Source organism: Ochotona curzoniae, unplaced genomic scaffold, assembly GCF_017591425.1.
Source record: "Ochotona curzoniae isolate NIBS_2020 unplaced genomic scaffold, NIBS_Ocur_1.0 contig_4612, whole genome shotgun sequence".
NCBI lineage: Eukaryota > Metazoa > Chordata > Mammalia > Lagomorpha > Ochotonidae > Ochotona > Ochotona curzoniae.
This window is the reverse complement of record NW_024466343.1, coordinates 15,937,456-15,963,771: the sequence shown is the minus strand read 5'-3', so window position 1 is coordinate 15,963,771 and position 26,316 is coordinate 15,937,456. Positions and strand designations below refer to the sequence as shown.

The following is a 26,316-nucleotide window of genomic DNA, read 5'->3' as shown; positions in this document are numbered from 1 at the left end:
GAAATTAGAAAAGAGAGAATAAATCCTTTGAGACAACGAGGGACAAGCCAAAGTAACAAGGTATATGTCCTTTTAGTAAAAGTGATTACAAAGGATATACAAAAAGAAAATTCAATTAACTAGAACATATCTCATTGAAACAAAGCAACTTCTTAGCCACCAGACTCATAACAATTTTTTCCTGAAATTAAAAACTGCAAAGTCACTCTCTGACATTACTTGAAAAAAAAATTAAAGATTTTATCTGTTTAAAAGAAGAGTTGGGAACCAGTACCTTGGCATAGTATGTTAAGCCTTCACCTGCAGTGCTAGCATCTATATGGTGCTGGTTCAAGTTCCAGCTGCTCCACTTCCAATCCAGCTCCCTGCTACTGTACGTAGAAAGGCAGTGAAAGAGGCCCAAGTACTTAGGCCCCAGAACCCAAGTAGAAGGCCCAGAAGTACCTTGGGGCTCCTGGCTTTAGATCAGCCCAACTCCGGCCGTTGAAATCATTTAAGAGCGAACCAGCACATGGGAGATCTCTGTCTCTCTTTCCTTCTCTCTATGTAAATCTGCCTTTCAAGTAAAAATTAAACAGAAAAAAAAAAAAACAAAAGGAAGGCAGAGTGAGAGAGAGCCAGAGATCTTTATCTGTGGTTCATCTCCCAAATGACATCAATGGTCAGGGCTGGGCTGAGCTGAAACTAGAAACCAGGAACTTCTTCTGGGTCTCCCATATGGGCAGTGCAGGAGCAACATTCAGGCTATTTTCCTCAGAGAAAAAGGCTCATGATATACTTTTAATCATAACTGTTCTCCTAAATAGACATAATTTGTCAATTTTTTGTATTAGTGCTCCATTTTAAAAATTACTACATCAAAAAAATTTAAGTCACTCTGGAACATATTTTTATTTGCCTCCCACTATACCTCAAAAGTTGCTTTTTAAAAAAATGTTGTTATGCTTCCTTATTATTGCTTCTGAACCTCTCCTTCCACTATCAAGAACTATCCAGTATTTGTCTAATACTAAGCTTACAGTACAGTCTCCTTTGCGATCTTTATCTCACTCAAAGGTAATAAAATAAGACACTAAATGCTTTACAGTGTGTTTTTACTTGCTTGAGAGGCACAGGGAAAGACAGGCAGATAAAGAGCTTCGACCCGCTGGTTCACTTCTGGAAGCAACAGCCAGGGTAGGGGCCAGGCTGGAGCTGTTCACCCATGTGAATGCCAGGAACCCAGGTACTTCAGTCATCACCACTATCTTCTTTTTACTTACTTACTTACTTATTTATTTATCAACTCTTTATTTTTTTTTTAAAGATTTGTTTGTTTTTATTGGGAAGTCAGATACACAGACAGAAGAGACAGAGGAAGATCTTCCACCGCTGATTCACTCCCCAAGTGGCTACTATGACTGGAGCTAGGCGCTTCTTGCAGGTCTCCCACTAGGGTGCAGGGTCCCAAGGCTTTGGGCTGTCCTCGACTGCTTTCCCAGGCCACAAGCAGGGAGCTGGATGGTAAGTGGGAGCACCAAGGATTAGAACCGGCACCCATATGGGATCCCAGCGTGTGGGACCCCAGCATGCGCAAGGCAAGGACTTTCCAACTCTTCACTTTTTATGATAAGGTTTCATAGGCCCAGAGATCCAAAGGAAGAAGAAGGAAGCTAAAGTCAGGAGCTGGAATCCAGAACCCAGGGAATCTAATGTGGCTTACAGGCTGGGTATCTAATCCCAGCAGTCAGATGTCAGGATACAGGTATCTTAATTGTCTGTCTCCCAAAGTGGCTTTGAAAACTATTTGTAAAAAGTATTTCAACTCAAAATTTTCACTGATTTTGGGATGAAGATTTCCAAATGTTGGTGCTAAGTGGCCCTATTTGAGCAGCTGCTGCTTAAGATACTATAATAGGGCCCGGCGCAGTGACGCAAGTGGTTAAGGTCCTCGCCTTGCACGCCCAGGATCCCATATGGGCGCCAGTTCTATCCCAGCAGCCCCGCTTCCCTTCCAGCTCCTTGCCTGTGGCCCGGGAAGGCAGTCGAGGACAGCCCAAAGCTTTGGGACCCTGCACCGGTGTGGGAGGCCCGGAAGAGGCTCCTGGCTTCTGATCAGTATAGCATCGGCCGTTGCGCTCACTTGGGGAGTGAATCATTGGACGGAGGATCTTCCTCTCTGTCTCTCCTCTCTGTATATCTGCCTTTCCAATGAAAAAATAATAAAAATAAATCTTTAAAAAAAAAAAGATACTATAATAAATGTATTCTTTTTTTGTTCAACAGGAATCCAAACATTTTTCTCTAGAAAAAGACAGATGCAGAGCTCTGTATTAAGACATTTAAAGATACTAATAAATATGCAACAATCTGTATGTACTTTTAATTTTAAGACATCACAAAAAGTACAAAGTTCTAAATGCCTTACACTCAATTTTTAGGACCCTTTAAGCTAGGCAAATCTCAACTAAAATCAATACTTCCCCTAAGATTATTAATATCCCTTAAACAAGTCTTTAATATTGTATTTGAACATTTAATGTTAGATCTTCAAGATCATCACAGAACTTAAAACTTGAGGAAGTCTATGATGGATGGTGAATAAAAGGAAAAACTTTCAAACATGACTCTCAGTTATCCAGGTTAATGTAGACATAGGAAACATTAAGAATTCTTTGACTAAAGTAAAGCTCATAGGGGAAGTTAATTTGGAGGCAAAAAAAAAAAAAACGGAATAAAGGTTGTTACTGTTATTTTTAAACTAAGAATGAAGCTAATCTTACTTTATAAATGAAGAGAAACTTACTTCTCCTTAGGAAAACTGGGGAGGAAGGCACACACACTCTCTCAGCTAAAAGTGTGGCCTTCAGTCTAGAGAGATGGAATCCCTTCCATTTCTCACAGTGCCCCAACAAATGTCCACCAAAGTTATTTTCTTAGCATGTAAGATATTTTCATTACTTCTCAAATAATTCTACTTACATTTTTGAACTCTAAAAATGATTATGCTTTCTTTGTTCCTCTTCAGCATTACTTCAGACCACTCATCTGAACCAAACAAAATAGCACAAAGAACCAAGATAATCTAATCAATGACGGACTCCTTTAGCTGTGCATTGTAAATTAAAGTCGAAATGAAGTCTATTCATTATCCAAAACTTAAAGGGATTGATCTCTTATCTGACAGAGTATTTACTAAAGATAAAAGAGTTGGCTGGTCTGAATGATGCTGGCAGTGTTAACTGTGCCTGCCAACAACCTAGTTCCATAAACACTGGATTCTGTTCATCTAGTGGTTCCTTGTCAACAAGACATAATCACATTTCCACACATATTAGTGGATTTTAACAAAATCCTTTGTGTCCCTTGCTTGCAAGCATTTACATTTTTTTTAAACAGGAAAGTCATACTGAACATTCAAACAAAAAAAGATGAAAAAATCCAGATGCAGAGCTGGTTTTAATGAACTATTTATATCCTCCAAGTAGCATATTTAGCTAACTTTCTGCTCATAAACATTTCCCTCTCAGATTCTATTCATTTTGATTTATTACTTAAGAGACTGGTTGTAGAAAATGTTTCTAAAAAAAATAAATAAACTCTTCACAATGGTTACCCTTAAGGTAAAAGGAGGGAAATGGGCTTGGTGATAAATACCAGAGCTTTGAAACACATGAAATGTTTTATTGCAAGTGCAGAAACACATTAATATTTAACAAAGCCAAGTGGTAGGTATACAGATTTACAGTAAGTATATGGGAAGAAAATTAATCCGTCTCTCAGTCCATCAGCTCTTCGTCAGAATGACAACTCCAGAAGAGGCAGAGCTGCTGAGCAAGGGGAGAGCCCTCTTAGGCAATACTGGCAGTATTTTATACTTCATAGGAACAGAAATCCAGGTAGCTGCTTTTCTCTAGATGGCACATAAGCAGCTTTTTTTTTTTTTTTAACTCTCCAGTATATTTGTAATGGCCAAGACTATCCCAAGTCATATGATACTTTTAATTTGATTAATTTTCCTACATTCAAACACTCAAATACTCAAAAGAGATTAGCTATAAGAGATAAATTATTCTGAATAGAACATTAAATATCAGTTTAAATCTAACTGGACTTCTTACCATAGTCTACTGAGTATAAAATGAACTGATATAAAGTCATCTAAATAAGTTCTGATACATGCAACTTTAGTATTCAAGTATTAGAAGCATGAATGTATTTTAACAGTTTTTTGAGTTCAAAAACAGTTGTTTTAGGATAAAAAAAAAGTAACAGAATATACTGAACAAATATATATTCTGAAAAACTTTATGAAAAAATACTGCCAACAGCAAATGATTTAAGATTTTACTCATCCCCCCCGAAATACGTTATTCGGCTAATTAAGAGAACATCATTTCTTACATCTGGAAGGAGATGACAGCTCACTACCGAAGGCAATTAAGCAGTGAGCCTTTTGATCTTTTGGCCAAGCTGCAGTAAACAAATTTTTAGATACATGCATGAACCAACGTTCATTTTAAGGAGACCACAGTGAACTCAAAAATATAATTTGAATATAGAAGATTACTGATCTATTAGTTCTGCAGTAATAAGGCAAGAATTTTTAGTAGCTAATAAAATATGTTGTTATATATCAGAAGTGCACAGGTATAAAATAGGAGGCTCAATTTTACCTGTACTTGAGAATCACATACAGAACTGATGACCAGGCCATATCTCAAACCCACCAAGCTTGTAACTGGAGGCTCACACCCAAGCAGAGGTGGATTTACAACTCTGCAATGTAATTCCAACATGTAGCCAATGTTGAGAACCACCGCTCTAAGGCATTATGGTATAAATCTGATTCAGTATTCCACACAGGGAAAACATAAACACTTCCTTGCCAGAAGGTAAAATAAGGTATGATGTGCTTTTCTTACGCAACAAAATGCAGTAGCTTTTTCTAAGTGATTGTGACATCCTTAAACTCAATTTAATATCTGAACACAGAAACTCGATCAACAAGACAACTTAAGCCACAAGAACTGGGAAGAAATGGAAACATCCTTTTTAGCTGCAGTCCTTACCCTGAAATACATTTATTTTTCACCAGAGTTTACATACTTAACAAAAAATAAAAGTCCAAATGCTAATAATGAAAATGGTCCATCCCAGTCAATGAGAAAATACCAAGTCTGCAGGAAACTTCAAGAAGTCTTCCTACACATTTTTAGGGCAAGAAACTTAAACTGAATCTATCTGCATAAATAGTTCACAACTGTATTTTTAAGAAACAACACTTAAAAAGTTTTACATATGCTTAAGTACTAATTAGTATTCAGAATGAAAGACCATAATAGAAATGCAAATGAAATCTTTTCCTTAAACAAAATTGCTTCCACCAGATTTTTTTTCAAAGCAGCTTTTACTTTATCACAATGCACCCTGCATTAACACTATATTTGGACATTTTCTAGACTCCCTAAAAGTCGATCTCTACCACCTCAGGAGGTGCTCTTCAGTTACCCACACTCCTCTCTGTTCTCTGAGATTGTGTGAAAAACTTCCTCACAGTTATTGGACCGTACCAAGGTGAGTAACCTAAGAAGGAATATATGCATACTGGCTATCATTTACTGCCTTATTTATTTTTTAATTAATCTATCCTACCACAGCCAAAAAGAGAAAGCTACAGCATGCCAACACTTATCCCACTGGTTTTCATAACTGACTATGACAAAAGCCAAGTAGGGAGCCCCTGCCTTCCAAAAAAGGGAAAATGCTTTCAAAAGAGACTGAGAATAAAAACTTCAAATACCAAAAGAATGAAAAAGCTGAACACAGTAAGTTAATTGAATGTGTTTGATAGTTAAAGTATTGGAAAAGAAAACTCTCATTAAAACAATTAGGCAACAGTGCTTTAATCACGTCTGGAAAATTCCCTGTTCCCATATAGAAAAGCCTATACACATTTAGTTTAAAAACTTCAAAAAAAAAAAATAGCTTACCCAATTTCTCATTAACTTAGCACACAATTTCAGGGGTTTGGGGAACATCATTTGCAAATTAAAAACCGAATACAGTTTACATGCCATATTCTATTAATGAGTCTTTCCTTCAACAAGAAGTACCACATAACTTCCTTTCAGAGGATTTCAGAGTGTCAATGTTAGAGTAACATCAGTCTTGACATGCAAACTAAACAAACTTAAATAAGTGAACTCGATGTCAGAAAACACATCAAGGCCAATGACATTTTTTAAAAAGTTTACAGATTTTATCTAAGTTTCTGAAGTAAAAAAAGGGGAAGATAATGGTATCAAGGAATGCAATGCACAAGATAAAGTTACATAAAGAAACTGACACATGGTCTTAGGTAATCTACTTTTTTTATGTATTTTGCCTATTCTGCATATACCCATCCTATCTAACTCATCTTTTAGGCAACATCTCCCTAACCTCTTTTACCCACTAAGAATAACAATACATAGTCAGCTCTGTGGTGTAGAGGGTAAAGCTGGTAGCTTGTAGCTATTGCACCTCATATGAGCTCTGGGGAGTAGCTCCCAGATGCCCCAATTCCCATCCAGGTCCCTTTGCAAATGTATTTGGAAAGACAGCAGCAGATGGCCCAAGTCCTTGGGTCACTGAACCAACGAGGAGACCCAAAAGAAGCTCCAGGTTCCTGGCTTTGGACCAGTCCAGCTCCAGTCACTGAGATCACTTGGAGAGTGAATTTGTGGATGAAGGATCTCTCCCTCTCTCCCTCCTCAACCCTCCCTTTTTTCACTATAACTCTCCCTTTCAAATAAACAAAGGACTTTTAAACAACAAGCAAAGAATCTAAGCACATGGTGACCACCATTCTAACCTGTCTCTGTAAATGAGATCAGCTTCTTTCAGCTTTTAGATTTTACAAATAAGTGCGATGGATATGATATTTGTCCTTTTTTGCCTGGCTTATTTCCCTTCACAATGTCCACTAGTTATACCCACTTTGCAGCAGATGATAAAACTTTCCATTTTTTATGGTTTTACATTATTCCTCTGTGCATACAGACTACTTTGCCTTTACCCATTCATCAACAGACATCTGGGTTGATTCTATGTCTTGATTACCATGAACTGTGCTGCAATAAACATGGGAGCACAGCTGTCTCTTTGACATACTGATTTCACTTCCTTTTATACACACAGTAGTGGGACTGCTTAATCATATGGTGGTTCTATTTTAAACATTTTGAGGAGCCTCCACACTTTTTCACAATGACTGTACTCATTTATATGCTCACCAGTAATGTGAAAGAGTTCTGTTCTGGGCCCAGCACAGTAGCCTAGTGGCTAAGGTCCTCACAGTGAAACTGTCTTTCCAATAAAAATAAGTATATTTTTAAAATCAGTGTTTATAGAGAAGGCAGAACTCTTTATCTTCTGCTTTTTAAAAAGATTTATTTATTTTTATTAGAAAGTCAGATATATAGAGAGGAAGAAAAACAGCAAGAAGATCTTCCATCCATTGGCTCAGTCCCCAAGTGGCCACAATGGCCAGAGCTGAGCCTGGCTGGAGATGAGCCCATCCAAAGCCAGGAGCCAGAGTCTCCAACAAGGGAGCAAAGTCCCACAGCCATCTCTATTGCTTTGGGTCATCCTCTACTGCTTTTCCAGGCCACAAGCAGAGAGCTGCATGGCAAGTTGAATAACCAGGGCACGAACCAGAACCCATATGGAATCCCAGCACTTGTATGGCAAGAATTCAGCCAAATGGCCACTGTGCTGGCCCTAGACACCGTGAGTTGAAAAAGATACACGGTTTTGAAAGGGATATACAAAACAGAAGAAAATGAAATCTGGCAGCAAACAAATTTTAAGAATATCATCAAAGACTCAATATAACAAAGAAGGAATGAAACCCTTTTCCCCAAATAACATGCTAAAATTGACAGAGAAAAAGGCATTCCACATGGAGGAATTAAATGTCCTCCAAGGTCTCTCTCAAATAAAAGGTACTATTACTTTATGACTCATTTAATCTAAGTACAGTGAAATGTTGGTAACATCATAAAATCACAAGGATGCATACTGAACTTATACTGCAGAGAAGCTAACATCTGATGTTCTTCAAAAAGCCTAACCATACACTGTCCTTAATATTTAAGCATAAAATAGGAATCGCTTTCTGCTCTTACACTTAATTTTATTTCTACCTAATTAAAATAATCTTTTGATATATTTAGATTCTTAACAGACTTTTGGAGAAATGGAAAGAGGAAGGGAAAGAGAAAAGGTGAAGCAAGCTTAGTACTTCATCCTTTAAAAAGCAAGCATACATCTCTGAGAAGTTTATTTAAACCCTAGAATATCAGCATACACGTAAGACTTTACTTATTAAATTAACTGGATGGGAAGTGGGGCTGCTAGTATTAAAATCAACTCCCTGCTTGTGGCCTGGGAAAGCAACAGAGGATGGCCCAAAGCCTTGGGGACCCTGCACCTGCATGGGAAACCTGTAAGAGCTCCTGGCTCTTGGCTTTGGATAGGCACAGCACCGGCTTTTGCAGTCATCTGGAGGGTGAATCTTCAGACGGAAGATATTTCTCTCTGTTTCTCCTCCTCTTTATAGAAATCCTAAGTCTACCATCTCTTCACTTTTTAGTCAATATTATCAAAATGTGCAAATCAAATCACTGTTCCACTCATGAAATTGTGGAAAGCAACTACATATAAATCTGCAGTAACAGTGATCTGTATTTTAGAATGTCATGACTATAAATGTAGCGATAATACAAAAACATGATAAAAAGAGGTAATGACAACAATGTTTCTCATAGTCTCTATCATTTTAGATAGAAATATCAAAAACTTTTTATAAAATAATTTTTCACTTAATAGTTTTTGAAGCTGGAATTCAATAATTTCCTTTTTGTTTTTCAGAATTCATTCTCATAATCTCCACAATAAATATGCTGCATTATGGTGAAAAAGAAAAGCTGGACTTCCTATACTAAGATAAAGAACACAGAAACTAATTGTATAGTTTCCTGTTTGAAACTATGACAATAAGTCACCATGGGAAAAACGACAACATAACACAAAAATTGTCACGTACAAATTCTTCTAAAGTGGGGCTGGCGTTATGGCAAGCAAGATAAATAGTTGCTTCTGATATCAGCATCCCACACCGGATTGCCAGTTTAAGTTTGGTTATTCTGCTTCCAAACCAGATTCCTATTAATATGCCCAAAGAAGACAGTGAAAGATGACCCAAGTGTGTGGGTCTGCACACCAGTGGGAGAGAGCCAGATGTGAATTCCCAGCTCATGGGTTTGACCAGGTACAGACAATACAATGAATCAGCACATAGGAAATCAATCATTCAGTACCTCTCTCCTTACCTATCTCTTTTTCAAACAAAGAGAAAGATCTTTAAAACATAATAAAGAAATAGGCTTAGATTCTCTTCTAAGTTGGCCATCATTAAAATTTTTTAAAATTAAGTTAGAGTTATTTAAAACATACACACACATATAGACATTACAGACAGTAAGTAGTCCACTACCTGAACCATTGCCACTATCTCCCAAGGTCTGTGTCAGCATGAAGCCGGAGCCAGCAGCCCAAGCCAGGAATAAAACAGACACTCAGATGTAAAATGCAGGAAACCACTAGGCCAAATGTTCACTCCTAAATTCAAACTTCATTTGCATTTCATAAAAATCTATCCTTGAACTGTCAATTTGGCAGAGGTTAGTAGCAAAGAGTAAAGAGAACTCAGTCATACCAAAAAGAGTGTTTTATACAATTTATACAAAAGCAAACAGATTTTTATCTTTATGGCAACTAACAATATGAGTTCTAATGTTTACTACCCCTTCCTAAGACAACAAACAACCTACCTGAATAACTTATACCATTATCATTTGAACACTCAACAGACAAGTGTCATCTTTTTGAGGCAGGACACTGGGAAAATCTCTGGCAGTAAGAAATATGGATGCCAGATTATACTAAAACAAGAAGACAATGATAGCAAAGAGAAAGCAGCTACATATTATTATGATTATTAATAAGAACTTTTAACAGTGAGTTAACATTTTCACATTCATTTTCTCATATGAATAACAAAGACAAAGCAAGCATCACTCATATCAAATGAAATTACAAAACACCCAGAATACGCCTAGTATACTGTAAGTAGTTAACAATTATTAGTTACTACCATCAGTTACAAATAAAGGTCCAGCAGGCAATTTGGCTGCCAGCGGTGGGAAACCAAAAAATAATTTGAGGTATGACAGAGAAGGAATATGCTTAAAGTTACCAAAAAAAAGGGAAGTCAGAGGGATCATGAGGAAAACCAGACCATTACCAGTCACAAGATTAATTAATCACAAGGTTCCAACCTGGAACAACAACAAATCAAAAGGGGCACACCACGACATCTCATCTATCAGCAATCCCTGGCTAGGCTCGCCTCAAGTCTCGGGCTCTCACAAACAAGTTCCAGGTCAAGCACAAAAGGTATGACCTTAATTTTCACGCAACAAAATTTCTTCAAGAATTGAAAATATCAATGTACAAGCTTTTAGCTTTGCTTTAACCTTCCAATAATAAAGCTAAAAAATGTCTATCCTATTGGACAATGAATGGTGAATAGTTTTCAATCTACTTATTAAATGGATAAAGCTGCCTATTAAAATACACCTTAAGATCAAGTCATTTCATATTATCAGTGCTTCAAAGGAAGAAACAACCAAGCTGACGTGGTTTTCTCCTGACAATGTATATAACATACTAGAATACCTACGAGCGTGCTGTGCTTTATTTTAAAAGCATTAAAACTGCATTTAGGGGAATGGCGTGGTAGCCTAGTGGCTAAGTCCTCACCTTAAACACACCGGAATACCATATGGGCACCGGTTCTAAACCCAGCGACCCTGCTTCCCATCCAGCTCCCTGCTTGTGGCCTGGGAAAACAGTTGAGGATAGCCCAAAGCCTTGGGACCCTGCACCTGTGTGAGAGACCAGGAAGAGTTTCTGGGTTCTTGCTTTGGATCGAGCTCAGTTCTGGCTGTTGTGGCCGGTTGGGGAGTGAATCAGTCAATGGCAGATCTTCCTCTCTGTCTCTCCTCCTCTCTGTATATCTGACTTTCCAATAAAAATAAAATATGATGATGTGACGATGGTAGATGAGGGTAGGACCAGCATGCACCTGGAAGTCCCAGTGGGTAGGGGCGTATGATGTCAGGGGAGCTTCCTGACCCTGCTGGTTGTTGCTGCTGGCCTGTGTGCCCTCAGGGAGGGTAGGAGCTGCCCACCACCCTCAGACCATAGTAAGCATTTATAATGTCTTTCATCTTTGAGTTGATCTAAAATGGCTTCACCAGTCCTAGGACTCTATAAGATCTGGAAAACTTGTGTTCTTGGGTTTGGACAATGCAGGTAAAACCACTCTTCTTCACATGCTCAAAGATGACAGATTGGACCAGCATGTTTCAACACTACATCCAACATCAGAAGAGCTGACAATTGCTGGGATGATTTACAATTTTTGATCTTGGAGGGCATGAGTAAGTACCTCGGGTTTGGAAAAATTACCTCCCAGCAATTAATGGAATTGTCTTTCTGGTGGACTGTACAGATCTTTCTCGCTTCATAGAATCCAAAGTTGAGCTTAAAGCTTTAATGACTGATGAAACAATATCCAATGTGTCCTTCCTTATCTTGGGTAACAAAATTGACAGATCAAATGCAATCAGTGAAGAAATGCTCCGTGAGATATTTGGGCTTTATGGACAGACCACTGGGAAGGGAAACGTGACCCTCAAAGAGCTCAATGCCCACTCCATGGAAGTGTTCATGCGCAGTGTGCTCAAGAGGCACGGCTACAGTGAGAGTTTCTGTTGGCTCTCCCAGCATACTGACTGATGTGCAGACAGTGAAAGTAAGAGTTTGACTTTTCTGGACTGACCCTATAAAAACTTTTTAAAAATAAAATAAAATCTTAAAAATTAAAAACTGAATTGAAATTATTTTTTTAAAAGCTGGCTAATGGAAGCAGCTTCTTTTACTGTATTTATTTATGTATTTGAGAAGCAGACAGACAGAATCTAACCTGCTGGCTAATTCTCCAGTATGAAAACGCCCACCATAGCCAGAGCTGACCTGGACTGAGGCTCAAGCCAGAATCAGAGAATGCCATCCAAGTCGCGCACACTGGTGGCAAAAACCCGGGTAACTGTGCCACTGCCTCCAAGGCTTTGGAGTCAGAAGGCAGGCAGAGGAGCAGAACTCAGGTACTCCACTGACAGATGCCTGCATCTTAACTGCTAAGCTAAATGGCCACTTGTGGAGATAGCTTAACATCCAAACACAAATTACTGTCATTTGATCAAGAATCTTAGTGTCAAAACTGATTGTTAAACTAGTTTCAGCTTCCAAAAGTAGAAAGTAAGTCAATTGCATGGGTAAAAAGAATTGGTTTAAATCAACTTTATGCAAATTTCAATATTGCTGGATATATTGAAAACAGTAGAAAGAGAGACTTTTGTCCATTCCTTGGTTCACTTTCCAAATGACCATGTGGAAACCAGGAGCCTGGAATTGCATACAGGTCTCCCACTTGGACCATCTGCTTTCCCAGGCACATTTAAGCAGAGAGCCAGAATAGGAGGGAAAAAAAACAGCCAGAATTTGAACTGGTGCTGATACAGGATGCTCATTCACAAGCAGAGTCTTAATCAACTGTGCCACAACACCTACCTGAAAATGGTAATTTTTAAGATTTATTTATTGATTTGAAAAGCAGCACTAGAAAGAGAAGGAAACAAAGAAAGCAACTTCCAACCACAGTTCACTCCCCAGATAGCTTAAAGAGAAGGCCTGGCCAAGCCAATCCTCCAGTGACTCCCCAGGCACACTAGGAGGGAGCTGCATCAGAAGTGGAGCAGCTGGGATCTAAACTGGCAGCCAAACCTGACATGCCACAAGGCAGATCCCTGGAAAACAGTATAATTCATGTCACTAAATACTTGATGCTGTCATTTTACAACACAACTTACACATGGAAGGAATCAGAGACAGCACTAATTAATCATCACACTCTTGGAAAGAATGATAATGGGGATGATTCTGCAGCTACTTTATGGAATATCCAATAAATATTCATCTTTATAGTGGGATTTTAATTATATATTCATGCCATGCAGCTATTTTTTTCCTAAAGATTTCATTTTTTTAGAGTAACTATTAAAGTGAGACATACTGTACCAAGCCATTATTTTAAAAACACAATAGTATAGCAGTTAACACACAATTATCTAAAGAAAAACTATGGCAACAAACTACAAAGATACCAAAACCTACTGACCTATTAAGCTTAACAAAAAGCAGGGGTGGGGAGAAAGGCAAAAATTACTGATTAGCCCAATTCCCACATCATTTTTCTTAGTGCATATGAGGGATAGAGATAGATTAAGGAGTATATTTTCAAAGTATCAATAAAAATTTTATTAAGCCCAACTCAAACATAACTGAGGATGATGCACTGGTGGCGTACCATGTTAATTTTCTACCTACTATGCCAGCATCCCATATGGTGCTTGTTCGAATCCTAGCTGCTTCACTTGCCATTCAGCTCCCTCTTTATGGTCTGAGAAAGCAACGGAGGATGTCTCGAGTAGTTGGACCCCTGCGCTCATGTGGGAGACCCAGAAGAAGCTCTGGTTCCCACCTTCAGACTGGCCATTACAACCACTTGCAGGGTACACCAGCAGAATTAATTTTTTAAGGGGGGGGAGGTGTACGAACACGGTAGCCTAGCTGCTAAAGTCCTCGCCTTGCACACACTGGGAACCCATCCAGCTGCCTGCTTGTGGCCTGGGAAAGCAGCTAAGGATAGCCCAAAGCCTTGGAACCCTGCACCTGCGTGGTAGACCTGGAAGAAGCTCCAGGCTCCTGGTTTTGGATCGAGCACAGCTCTGGCCTTTACAGCCACTCGAGCAGTGAATCATCAGACTGAAGATCTTCCTCTCTGTCTCTCCTCCTCTCTATATATCTGAATTTCCAATAAAAATACAACAAATTTTAAAAATAAACACCAAGTGCTAGCTTGCACCTGCATAACCACTTAACCTAATATCCACCATCACACTTTAGGGTGTTTCCCACCAGTTTCCCTTCTAAACCAACATCTGATGAGAATCTTCTGAATTTTGTCACAAATTTATGAACATATAATGGAAAAAAATCTGGATGATCACTAATCCATGATTCTTAAAACTATATGAGAATTTAAAAAAAAAACTATATGAGAATTTAATAAAATGGGAATTACTTTTCCTCTAAATCCAGTGTTACTGTTCATTAAGCACTAAATCAACTTGCAATTTGAAACCAAAAGCTGTCCCTATCACTTTGTAGTATCTATAAGCTCAGTACAACCTAACAATTCTTTAGCAAGAATTATATCATATAAAATTGACTATCTGAAAACTACCTTAGTTACCTTAAAGGAAACTAGAAACATTTTTCTAAAAATGCACTGCATTGATTATAACTACTTAGTAGCACCATAGTCACTTACCGTTATCTTCCACACTACTTAATCTGAGGAGAAATATGATAGGAAAAAAATGACACTATGCAAAAGTTGCCCAATTTGCTCAAAAAACATAAGAAGCCAGATACTTCATGGTCAGTTTGGACTTAGCTGCATTTAAAGGGATGCAATATGTGTGTGTGTGTGTGTTTAAGTCAGAATAAAATCAGTAGCACTCAAGAGAATTAATTGAAGTCCACTTGAAACTCTCATGGGAGAGGTAGGAGGCAAAGCTATCACAGATAAGACCTGTCTCTTTAAGCTAACAACTTACTTAAAGTGCATGTTCAACACCACACCAGAAATTACAAAGAAAGGGAGAAGCATTTAAAATATGATTCTTTCCCAGAACTGGCATTATTTCTTTTACCTGCCAACTAAAATTTAAATTGTCCTGTTTCACAACTTTCCCCTAAGTCAACCTAGGGATACACACAAAGATCCACCCAGCTTCTATATCTAGCCAACATGGACTATGGAGATTGAATTTTCTCTCCCACCTAAAATAGAATGAATAAAATATGTATCAAGGGTTTTCAGACATGAAACAGGAAATCAGAGTGGGGGGTGATCCCTCAGAAAAAAATAAAACGGAGTCCTCTGACTTAATGTCCCTGAATTAAAGAATCAGAATGGGGAGTTCAGGGAGGCAAAAGCAGCTGAAGCTGTCTGGGCATAATACAGTAGAGGAGAAAACTGTAAACAGAATTTCTTTCCTTATTTATTTATTTAGACAAGCAGGAAGACAGAGAAATGCGGAGCAAGCTCCTCTCTGCTAGATCACTCCCAAATGCCCACGTGTATAATTGAGTGGGGCCAGAAGACAAGATGGGTAGCAGAAATTAAAGTGTTGACTTAAGACTCTGAGGGTTCCTGGCAGGAAGCTGGCGTCAGGAGCCAAAGCCAGTGAGCACTTGCAAGCACTATGCCACAGGACACACAGTCTTAACTGCCAGACCAAACACCTGTCCTGAAGACAGAATTTTTGGCAGAGTATCAATTAGTACACATTGTCAAGAAACTTGGGACCTAAAAAGAAATATTCAAAAATAGGCAGTTAGAAAAATCCTCAAGGTTCATGTAATCAGTATTCCTATTAACTAGAACATAAAAACTTTGTAACACTCAAAGCATTATGTGTTTATACTCTGAAGGAACTGCAAAGGTACTGCATCAGTAGTAGACTACAACTGCATAATCTAGTCCTAAATTTATTTCCTTATTTGAAAGGTAAAATGACATAGGGAGACAGGGAAAGGGACAGAGGAGGCGAGGAGGAAGGAGAGAGGCAAGGAGAGACAAAGAACAAAACAGCTCTTCCATCCGCTGGTTCACTCCTCAGACAGCCACAAGGCCAGCAAGCCAGAACTCCACCTGGGCTTCTCAAATAGGTACCAAGGGCCAATGCACCTGAGTCATCATCAGCTGCCTCCCCAGGATGCCCCAGCAGGAAGCTGATCAGAAGTTAAGTAGCTGGGTCTCAAAACCAGCATTGCAGGAGCCAAGTCAATCGATTTCAAAACAGCATGAAGAACATAGCCCCTCAATACACAATTGTTTTGAAATTTTACTTTGATTAGTCAATAAAATTCTGGATGTTGTTTTAAGAAGTCTCTGAAGAAGTTCTGTGCAGAGAATTGAAGTCACTTCTCAAAGGGATCACTCTGGATGTTACATGGAGAATACTGTGTAGAGAACCAAATACAGAAGCAGAGAAACTAGTTAAAATACTGCAGAAATCTGGGAAAGATGATGGCATCTTGATAAAGTGATAGTAGTGAATAGTAGACATATTCTGAAAATATTTTATAATTAAAGCCCTGAGATGTCCTGATAAATACAGAGTACTAGGATTTAAAACAAAACCAAACAACAAAGTCATGGGAAACCCTAGAAACTTAGAAGGGGGCTCTTCTTGCCAAAACTGGGAAGAACTGAGTGACACATGTTGGGGTTTGAAGGGGAAAGGCAAATAACAGATCTGGTTTATACACAATGAATCTGAAACAGTTACAAATTACTCCAGATTACTACTGAATCAATTGAATCCCAGGTTCAAGAAGCAGGTCTGGGTGGGTTTCTGAGACCAGAAGCTTGGGAAGTTCTTCTTACCTGAAAGGCAGCAGTCACCATGCCACAAAACGAATATATTGAATTACACTCAAAATAGTATGGGTATTGCTTAGACTATCATGAGAAAAAGAGGAAAAAAATAAAAAAGGAGAGTCAGGAGGCTCATGAATGTCCAAAGGCAAAAAAAAAAAAAAAAGATGATTGCTCTGCAGCGGAAGCTCCACCACAAGCAGTGCCATGATGACAAAGTACAGATGAGAAAGATTATCGAAACACAAGAAAAGAAAAACTCCACACAAGAGAGCAATGAAAAGACTCCCCACGGCTCAGTACCTGCCTGTCTGCTGGACAGAGGGACCCCCCCTCCCAAGCTAAAGAACTTTCCAATACAATTAAACAAGAACGAAAAGAGAAAGTGGGAAAATGAATATGAATTTTCCAATATGATTAAACAAAACAAAAGGAGAAAGTACCTAAAAGTTCATGCCCAGGGAGACACAGCAGTATTAAAAGTTATTCAAACAGGAAAAAGAAAAAAAAGGAGACAAGAAAAGGGATCGTTACTTACCAAAGTCAGCTTTGTTTGAGATGGCTTGATATGAAAACCACCCAAATATGAAAGATTCATTAGACCAATGGGCTTACATTTCAAGAAAACTGAACGCCACCTTCTGTCTGCCAATATGTGGTGTAAAACAGAATCCATTCCCCCCCCATTTTATACAATGCTGGGTCTAATTACCAAAGGTACTGTCATTGGGGTGAATGTGAGTTGGACTTTGTAGTACAAGGAGGCAAGGGGATAAGGGGAAAATATCCCCCAGATTACCAACAATTCGGAAAAAGATGAAGGTATAAATGCAATCTTACTTTTTTTTTTTTTATGTTATTTTTTTTTTTTTTTTTTTTTTAAAGATTTATTTTTATTATTTTTTTCATTGGAAAGGCGGATATACAGAGAGGAGAGACAGAGAGGAAGATCTTCCATCCGATGATTCACTCCCCAAGTGAGCGCAACGGGCCGATACTATGCCGATCCGAAGCCAGGAGCCTCTTCCAGGTCTCCCACGCGGGTGCAGGTTCCCAAAGCTTTTTGGGCCGTCCTCGACTGCTTTCCCAGGCCACAAGCAGGGAGCTGGAAGGGAAGCGGGGCTGCCGGGACTAGAACCGGCGCCCATATGGGATCCCGGGCGTGCAAGGCGAGGACTTAACCACTTGCGCCACCGCGCCGGGCCCAATCTTACTTTTTTGACAGTAGTTTCCTATAAGTAACATCTAATCATTATATAAGATGACAAATTAAATAGGAAAACTCATTACTGAGATGTTTCTGAACACTACCAGATTTACACATCTGTAGTCATCAAGAGAACTATTTATTACTTAAGCTGTAGAAAAACATTACAAAGATCCCCTCTTTAAAAAAAAAAAATAGAAGTACATCTGGGGCTAGAGTGATGGCTCAGCTAATACTCCATCTGCAAGCACCAGAATCCCATATGGGCATAGGTTTGTGTCCCAGCTACTGTATTCCCATCCAGCTCCCTGCCTATGGCCAGAGAAAGCAATGGAGAATGGGACCATGCACCCGAGTGGGAGACCTGAAAGGAGCTCCCTAGCTCCTGGCTTCAGGCCACTGCAGTCGTTTGGGAACTGAGTCAGTAGATAACTACTCTCTGCCTCTTCTTTCTGTAAATCTGTCTTTCCAATAAAAATAAATATTTTTAAAAAGTAGATTTGAATTAGAAACATGTACTGTATTTATAAGATGTCACCATATAAACCACTAAGAGGAAATAAAAAACAGTACCAAAAACTAATCCTTTGTGTATCCCTATAGTACAAAGTTGGAGAGAAGAGTCTATCATTGGAGAAACAGAACTGATCCATCATGCGGGAAGAAAACCAAGAGTGCTATCTCAGAAACCAAGAACATTTAAAGGCTAATGTGCCTGGGAAAGCAGAGGATGACTCAAGTGTCCCATTTTCTGCCAACTATTTAGGAAACCAAGATCGAGTTCCTGGCTTCTGGAACTCTATCTAGAGTGATCTGGCTTGGGTCAGATTAAGTGAACCACTGCATGGAAGATTCTCATTTATATTCTTTCTCTTCTCTCCCTCTTTCTCCCTTCCCCTCATTTCCTCTCTCCTTTCCTATCTGGCACTTGGCCTCTCAAATACACAAATCTTTTAAAAGCAAGAGAGAAAAGTGACCAATTATGACCAGTTATCCTGAAAGGTCAAATAAGATGAAAACTACAAATTGACCACAGGAATCAGGGAAGTTAGTGGTTACTTTAGCAACAAAAGAATAAAAACAATCTATCTCAGAGTTTTTCTGTAAAGAGGAGCATAAGCATAGGGAGAGTCAAAAGAATAGTGTTGAATATTTTAGTTGGGAGAAATATCATGTTTGTATGTCAATGAGAATAACACAGAAAGAGGAAGTATGATGACTGTAAGAGAATGGAGAAAAGTGTCCAGGAAGTGTCTAGAAACATGACTCTAGGTAAGAGGAGAGTGCAGAGGTGCCCCAACAGGACCACTGACAAGTTATAATTGATAGGCAGAATGATCAACAAGTGTGGGTGCTGGGGTCTGTGTGATGGGTGGGGAAGAGAGGAAGATGTGAAGAGTATTGTTCCATTGCAGGCAGGGCAGCAAGGAACTTCCCACTCTTTGGCAGGGCCCGGAGGATGTCTCTACGACCACCTGAATGCAGCTCCACCTCCCTTTGCATGGACACCGGACAACCCCACTGAGATTTCTGTAATCTATTTAGGCATTGTCTGCCTCTGCGGAGTTAATTTTTAATATCAATGTGAGCTTGGAAGCTGATGTTGCTGATGCCGTTTTCAGCCAAAAAGCCTTTCATTATTGCTGTCAGGGCTGTCCTCATTGACAATATGCTGATCAAGGGTGCTAACTCCCCCTTTGACCATATGCTAACCAAGGGTGTTCTGTCCCCAGGTGTAGTGGGAATCTATTCTTTCCCTCCTTCTTTGATCTTTAGGTCCTGCCTTCTGTGATACACTTCCTCCCTTAGCTGATTCAAGACTAAGCTGTAGAATGAGGATTGTAGTAGGAATGTGTTGCTGATTGATATGCGCCTTCTATTGAGAACTTCCTAACCACGGATAACATCCTGCCCTAGGTGAAGCAAACTGCAGAATTATCCTTAGAAACACCCACTTGACCATGACTTAAAAAGCCTGAGCCAGATTTTGACTAGTTCTGTATAAATAAAGTGGACAGCTTTCTCGCATTGTCCACAGAGATCATGGAATCCTGGTGGTCCGTCTCTCTCTCTTTGCGCCTCATCCACGCACCTTTCTCGAGTTCCGAACTCAGCTTGAGCTGGACTCCTGCGTGTGGGTACTGATATGCAGCTACGTTACTGTAGCTATACATCAGCGAACCAAGATTATGAAGCCCTCCTGCAAGTACATTCTTCAAAAGTAGTCTTTCATGTTCCTGGGTCTGTGGATGCACTAGGTATATTTTGTCAATAGACTTTGCTCCAGGGTTGAGAAAAATCTTCCCAATGAAACCAACAACTTCTCAGAACTATCAAAACCACTCAAGTAACACCCTCAGAACACTCTTTCCCACACTAGGGTCTCTAAGGTGTCATCAAATGACTGCCCCCCACCCTTGGGTGCTAATGTACTTTGACAGCAAGGAGCAGTCCCACCTCCTCTCCCTTAGCCACAGCAGGAAAAAAAAAAAAAACGAAACATTTATCCCACTCACCTTCCTCCAAAACTGATTCTCTTCACCCTAATCAGAGGTCCACATGGGTGTGCATCCCTCTCAATTATGTAATCAATATTAAAAAGAAAATGTTTTGAAGAGTAGTCTTTTTGGAGAGCAGTGCATAGTCATTACTATTTACATGTCGGTAAGTGCCAAACAGCCATTAGATGGCTTCAAAGAATGGGGAACAGACATCCTGGAATTTTCCTAATCAAGATCAACTGCTTCTGGATACCACTGTATGGCACAAAACATCCTATTCAGGCTTCATAAATAGGACGCCAATAGCAATTCCAAAATAACTGCATTCTTACTAACCCAAAGTCCTTATAAACAGGAGCTACTCATTGTTTTTCAAGTGATTTCACAAGAGGAGAAACCTACCAGTCTCTGAAGCTTGTAACGGTACTTGCATAGTTGCAGGTACTCCTAAAAAGCATCAAATTCCAAAGAGCAGTCTCAGGTGGAGCCCTTGGATTCCATTCTTCAGCTGAACAGGTTTTAGGAACGTGACAAATAGCATTTTCACCAATGAAGATGACTACATAATCCACTCTGAATTATGGTCCTTATTTACATTGCACCCTAATGCAGTTATAAACTTACACAGTGCTGTTATAAGAACATGGTCAGCAAAAATTTTAAAATGAGCAGACTCTACGGAAAAAAATTATCAAGTACTTGATTCTAACGTGAGCAAAGCAGCTTTCACTGTGGTGTTAGATTAGTCAACATCAGCAACAGGTGTGATATTTTACGTCAACCGAAGCACATTTCATAAGCAGCAAATTCTGAAGGCACAGCTCTGAGTTCCAGCTAAATAGTTATCATTTTTACACCTTGTCCTTTTTCCATTTCTTATTAGAAAACTAAGCATACATTGTGATGAAGTTTTTCAACATACCTTCCCTGAGAAACTTTTTCCTAGCTAATCTGCTTGCCTCCTAAATTTAACTAACAGATTTCAAGCTATAATATTAGAAACAAAAAATTCCACTAAATATGAAACATTCAAGGTTACTTATCCATTTTTCTAAAATCTTGGAACCAAAAGTTTTTCAGGTTTTGAGCTTTTCAGATTTTGTAGTATTGCACATACAAGTCTAAATTAAAAATTCATTTCTATTTCATATATACCATCTATACACACTCTTGAATAACCCTACACAACATTTTCAGTGAGCCTGTATTTTAAATGAGACCCGTCACATGAGGTCAGCATTGAATTTTGTACTTGGGGGCCTCATAACATTGCTCAGAAGTTTGATTTTGAAACATGAACTTCAGATTTTCAGATTAGGAATGCTCAACCTATTCTAGACATCTGTGATTCTTATCAAAGAGGGGGGATCACATAGTCCACTGCAAGTTTGAAGAAAGCTATGCATAGAATTTCAGGAAATTCGTATATGCTACACACACACACACACACACACATGCCCCTGAGATATATAGACAGCCAGATTAGTGCAAGAGTTCAAAATTGACCAAAGAACATAAGGAAAACTTAACACACGATTAAAATGGACTATATGTAAAACTGCATTTATCATAGTGGCTACTCACCAAGAGGAAACATAATAAATCTATAAACACAGGAGTGATTTAAAAGCTAAGTGTAGCAGCAAGCACTTAGCCTAGCAGTTAAGAGGCCTGCATCTCATCAGAATGCCTGGCGTTCAAATCAGCTCAACTCAGTTTCTTGCAAAGCGGAACCTGGGAGACTGCAGAGAAGGCTCCAGCGACTGGGTTCCTGTCACCTGTGTGTACGGAGACCCGGATTACGTTCCTGGCTCCCAATCTGGACCTGGCTCAATCCCACTGACGGCATTTGGAGATTTAAAACAAAACAAAACCACTGTAATGTAATATAACATACAGAAAATGCACATATAGGACTGGCATTATAGGGCAGCAAGTTAACAACTACCTATAGTGCCAGGATCCCATAAGGGCACCCATTAGAGTCTTAGCTGCTCCACGTCTAATCCAGCTAATGCTACCAGTCTGGGAACGAAGTGAAAGATGGCAAAGTATTGGGCCCCTGCCCACATGGGAGACCTAGAAGCAGCTCTCAGTTTTAGCATGGCCCTACACTGGCCATTATGGCCACTTGGGGAGTGAGTCAATGCATAGAAGATCGATCTCTTTCAAATAAATAATTTTTTTTAAGGAAAAAGGAAGAGAAAAAGAAATGTACATCACCTTGACTTAGGGAAAGTCTTAAAAAATGTATGAAATCCACTAGCTTAAACAAGACTTGACTATGTAAAGTTTAAAACTTTTATGAGTTAACAACACATCATAGAGAAACGTATTAAACTAAATGATTAGTAATTCTAACATTAAAAAATTAATCATTATAAACTGCTTAACAGAAAGACATTGAAAATGACCTAGCAAGTAAAAGGGAATAAACAACTAGAATTCAGGAAATTTAAAATTAATAACATATCATTTCACAGCCTCTTCAGACTGGCAAAAAGAAAAGCTGATAGATTTCATTCCTTTTATGTGTTGACAGTGTAGACTATTGCAACATTTGGTAAAGAATTTTGGAAAGTAACATTTTAAAATCTGTCAAGTTATAGAATACATAAAATCGCTTGTCACAGCAATCTCACATACAGAATTCACCGTAGTGAAAAATAACATGAAGCACACAAGAAAGAAAGCAGACATGTAAGGATATTTCTTTTACAGGGATAGTATTAAAAGGTGGAAGGAGACAAACTGTTCATTACTGGCATAATGGTTTATGATATATGCATACTTTGGAATGTTATACACATATCAGTGTAAGTTAAACTGATATGTACTAACCTGGAAAGGTGTCTGATATTAAAAAATATTTTAAAGGCATGTTATGAAGTAAAATACAATCCACTGTCCCTTTTTTGTCTATTAAAAAAAAACTGATATTAGGTCTAGGAATTATTTATTGATTTAATTTCCCATATGATCAATAAATATGGCTTAATTTTGAACTCTTCTAATGCTTACAGGCTTCACCAACAATATACTTTCAAATCAAGGTGCTCTAAAGGTAATTATCATGCAGTATAAACCTTTGGATACTAAACAGAATAAAAACCACTTTTAAGAGAAAACCACCTTAATAGTACTTTGGGATGTTATAGCACAAATGTTTCCAATGTTGTGATTTTTCCTTATGGAAAAAAAACCAACAGATTTTTTTTCTTGTAGTAGAAATAAGCTATCTATTTTAGTTATTTTACTGGGTAATATAATTATGTTTATTATAATATAAACAGGGGGCAGACATTACACTAAACCAATTCCTTTGTGTCCAAAATTGAATTTCCTCAGAATGATATTCATTCTCAGCAATAAGTGCAATCAAACACTGGTATTACGATTGATAAACACTATTCAAACAGCTACATCTTGTTGTAATGTCAATAAAAAGTTTCAAGAGCCCAAGTGTAATAAAGGAGCGCTTGATTTGGAAACAGACAAAGCTGGATTCTACTCGTGGCTCTACCAACAGTGCTGTGGTCTCAGCCAAGTTCTACAACCCCAAGCCTGTTCCTATGTCAGCAAAAGCAGCTTTGCATGCTTTTCTCAAAAGATACATGGGAGCATCCTAGGTGAAAACTGCCCAGCATATGGTCTGGTTGACAAAAGCACACTCCTGCCTTGCTTCCCAAGGAGTCATCCACTGCAACATCTCTCTTAGCATTCACTGGCATTTACAAGACTTATGGAAGAAAATCAGAAGACTACTAATAGAAACAAACTTATACAATTTTACTTGTCATTTGATTTACTTATTTTGCATTTCTAGATGAAAATACTCCAAGAGTTTCATACGGGAAGCTCATTTTCCTAGATTTTTGAGATTTATTTTAACACATATTTATTATTTCTAATGAATATTTATTCTAATGCACACCATTTCTAATGAAAATTCCTTTTTTGCAAAGAAAAATTATGAGAAAGCATGTATGCCTACCTGTGGCATTCTACTTCTTCAGATTACTAAGCATCAGGATCCCACATAGATGCCAGTTCTAATCGAAGCAGCCTCCCATCCAGCTCCCTGCTTATGGCCTGGAAAAGCAGTCAAGGACCACTCAAGACCTTGGGACCCTGCACCTGTGTGGGAGACCTGGAGGAAGCTCCTGGCTCCTGGCTTCAGATCAGCTCAGCTCCAGCCGTTGTAACCACTTGTGCAGTGACTTACGGGGCAGAAGATCTTCCTCTCTGCCTCTCCTCCTCTCTGTGTATCTGACTTTCCAATAAAAATAATTTTAAAAAATCTTAAAAACAAAATGTCAAAATAAATAATGATGTTATATCTATGGAAACCATTTTCAAGTATTACAGAAAGGCTGAGAAAAATTTTTTTAAATTCAGTAATGATACTCATCTTCATGCATCTGAGAAATTAACTCCAGAGAATAGGAGTTACCATAATTGGCATAAATTTTAATTTTATAAAACTTTCAACTTTCTCTAAGAGGGATCTTCTTTCTATAAACTAGGATCATTAATAAGGCCAGAGCATGATTTTAAATTCTGATAAGTGGACTCAATTGAAAGGGAAAAATATACTGACCAGCCTTTGCTTTAACATTTCAAGTTAATATATATTTTTTCATTTTATAAGATTCAATAATAAAATCAGAGCTGGATATCTCTTCAAATTTTGCCCCAGTTAGTAAGGCCTGGGATTATCTTCCAATCTTCTTTCAAATTTAGTTGTACTGCAATTCTTCTTCTTAGATACTTTTTGACACACTGCTCTTCAAAATTTCAAGGCAATTGCAAAGTTCACCCAAAGTCGAAATAGTCAATTAGCTACTACATACAAAATCGCAATTATTTTCTGGTATACATTTCCTGAAAATTAATCAACACAGCAACATTCAGTTATTTCCCAAAGTTACTCTTTAGTCTAAAGAACAGCTCTGAAGGAAGTCTGTTGGCTTCTCACACTGTAGGATGCCCAACCAGCTCCTATCTCGCTCCCATATTCAAACTACATCCTCTTGAGCCGATTTAAGTGCCACGCACATTTTTAAATCAGAATTGAGCACTGTCATTCTTCAAACATTCCCTCTCCACACCCCTTTCCAAACGCCAGCTACACATTAATCCAAAGGCATCTATTATGTTTTTTCTCAGGTCGATCTTTCACAACTTCACACTACAACTTTTTTTTTACTTCAGACTGCTACACCCACTAAAGCACTGTTAACTCTTCACGGGACTTAAAGCAAATGTTTACCATATAATCTTACTTTGCAACAGTAAACCTCAGTACATAGGCCCCCCGGGCATTCCCTCTTTGGAACGCACTCCATTCTCACTGCCGCGAAGCCCCGTACCGGTACACCCCAGCTCTGTAGCCCAGATCAATCAGTCCAGCGACACTAAGAATCATCGCAGCATCCCACGATCGATCGTCGTTTCCTAACCCCCGAAAGCTTCTCACGCGCGAACCTGCCCTACCTGGCCAGCCCACCTCAACCGCCGCGTGGAGACGGGGGGTCCCTGGCTCCCCGAGACCACAGCGCTACTCCCCACAGCACATTTCTTCCACTCGCCCACCATTCCCGGCACGTCCTTCCACGGCTGCGACCCCCCGTTCCCCGCCATCCCCCGGGAAGCAGCGTCCGGCGGTCCAGACGCGAACCTGGAACACCCCGGCCGACACTGCCGAGGCTTCCTGCCGGACCTGGGCGAGAAGGCGCGAGGCTGAGCGTTTCCCACCCCCGGCAGGAGCGCCGCTCGCTCCCCGGCGAGTTCGGGCTTCTCTCGCCCTCCCTCCGGAATGCCTACTTCGCGGGCAGCCCTGCAACCTCTGCCCCGTGACCTCGCGAGCCCAGCACGCCGCCTGGGGGCTCTGGGGAAGCTCTGCCCCGGCTACAGCCACGTCCACTCGCTCCGGCTGCGCTGCC

The 26,316-nt window shown here is 39.3% G+C and overlaps 1 protein-coding gene and 2 pseudogenes across 2 annotated transcripts in view; 2 read left to right on the top strand and 1 right to left on the bottom strand.

The window, feature by feature from the left end:
• The window catches only part of HS2ST1 (heparan sulfate 2-O-sulfotransferase 1), a 158,622-nt gene that overhangs the window by 131,718 nt on the left and 588 nt on the right, over positions 1-26,316 (bottom strand). The gene's annotated exons all lie outside the window — the stretch shown is intronic.
• On the top strand, positions 11,308-11,889 carry LOC121161086 (annotated as a pseudogene).
• Positions 16,692-26,117, top strand: LOC121161015 (annotated as a pseudogene).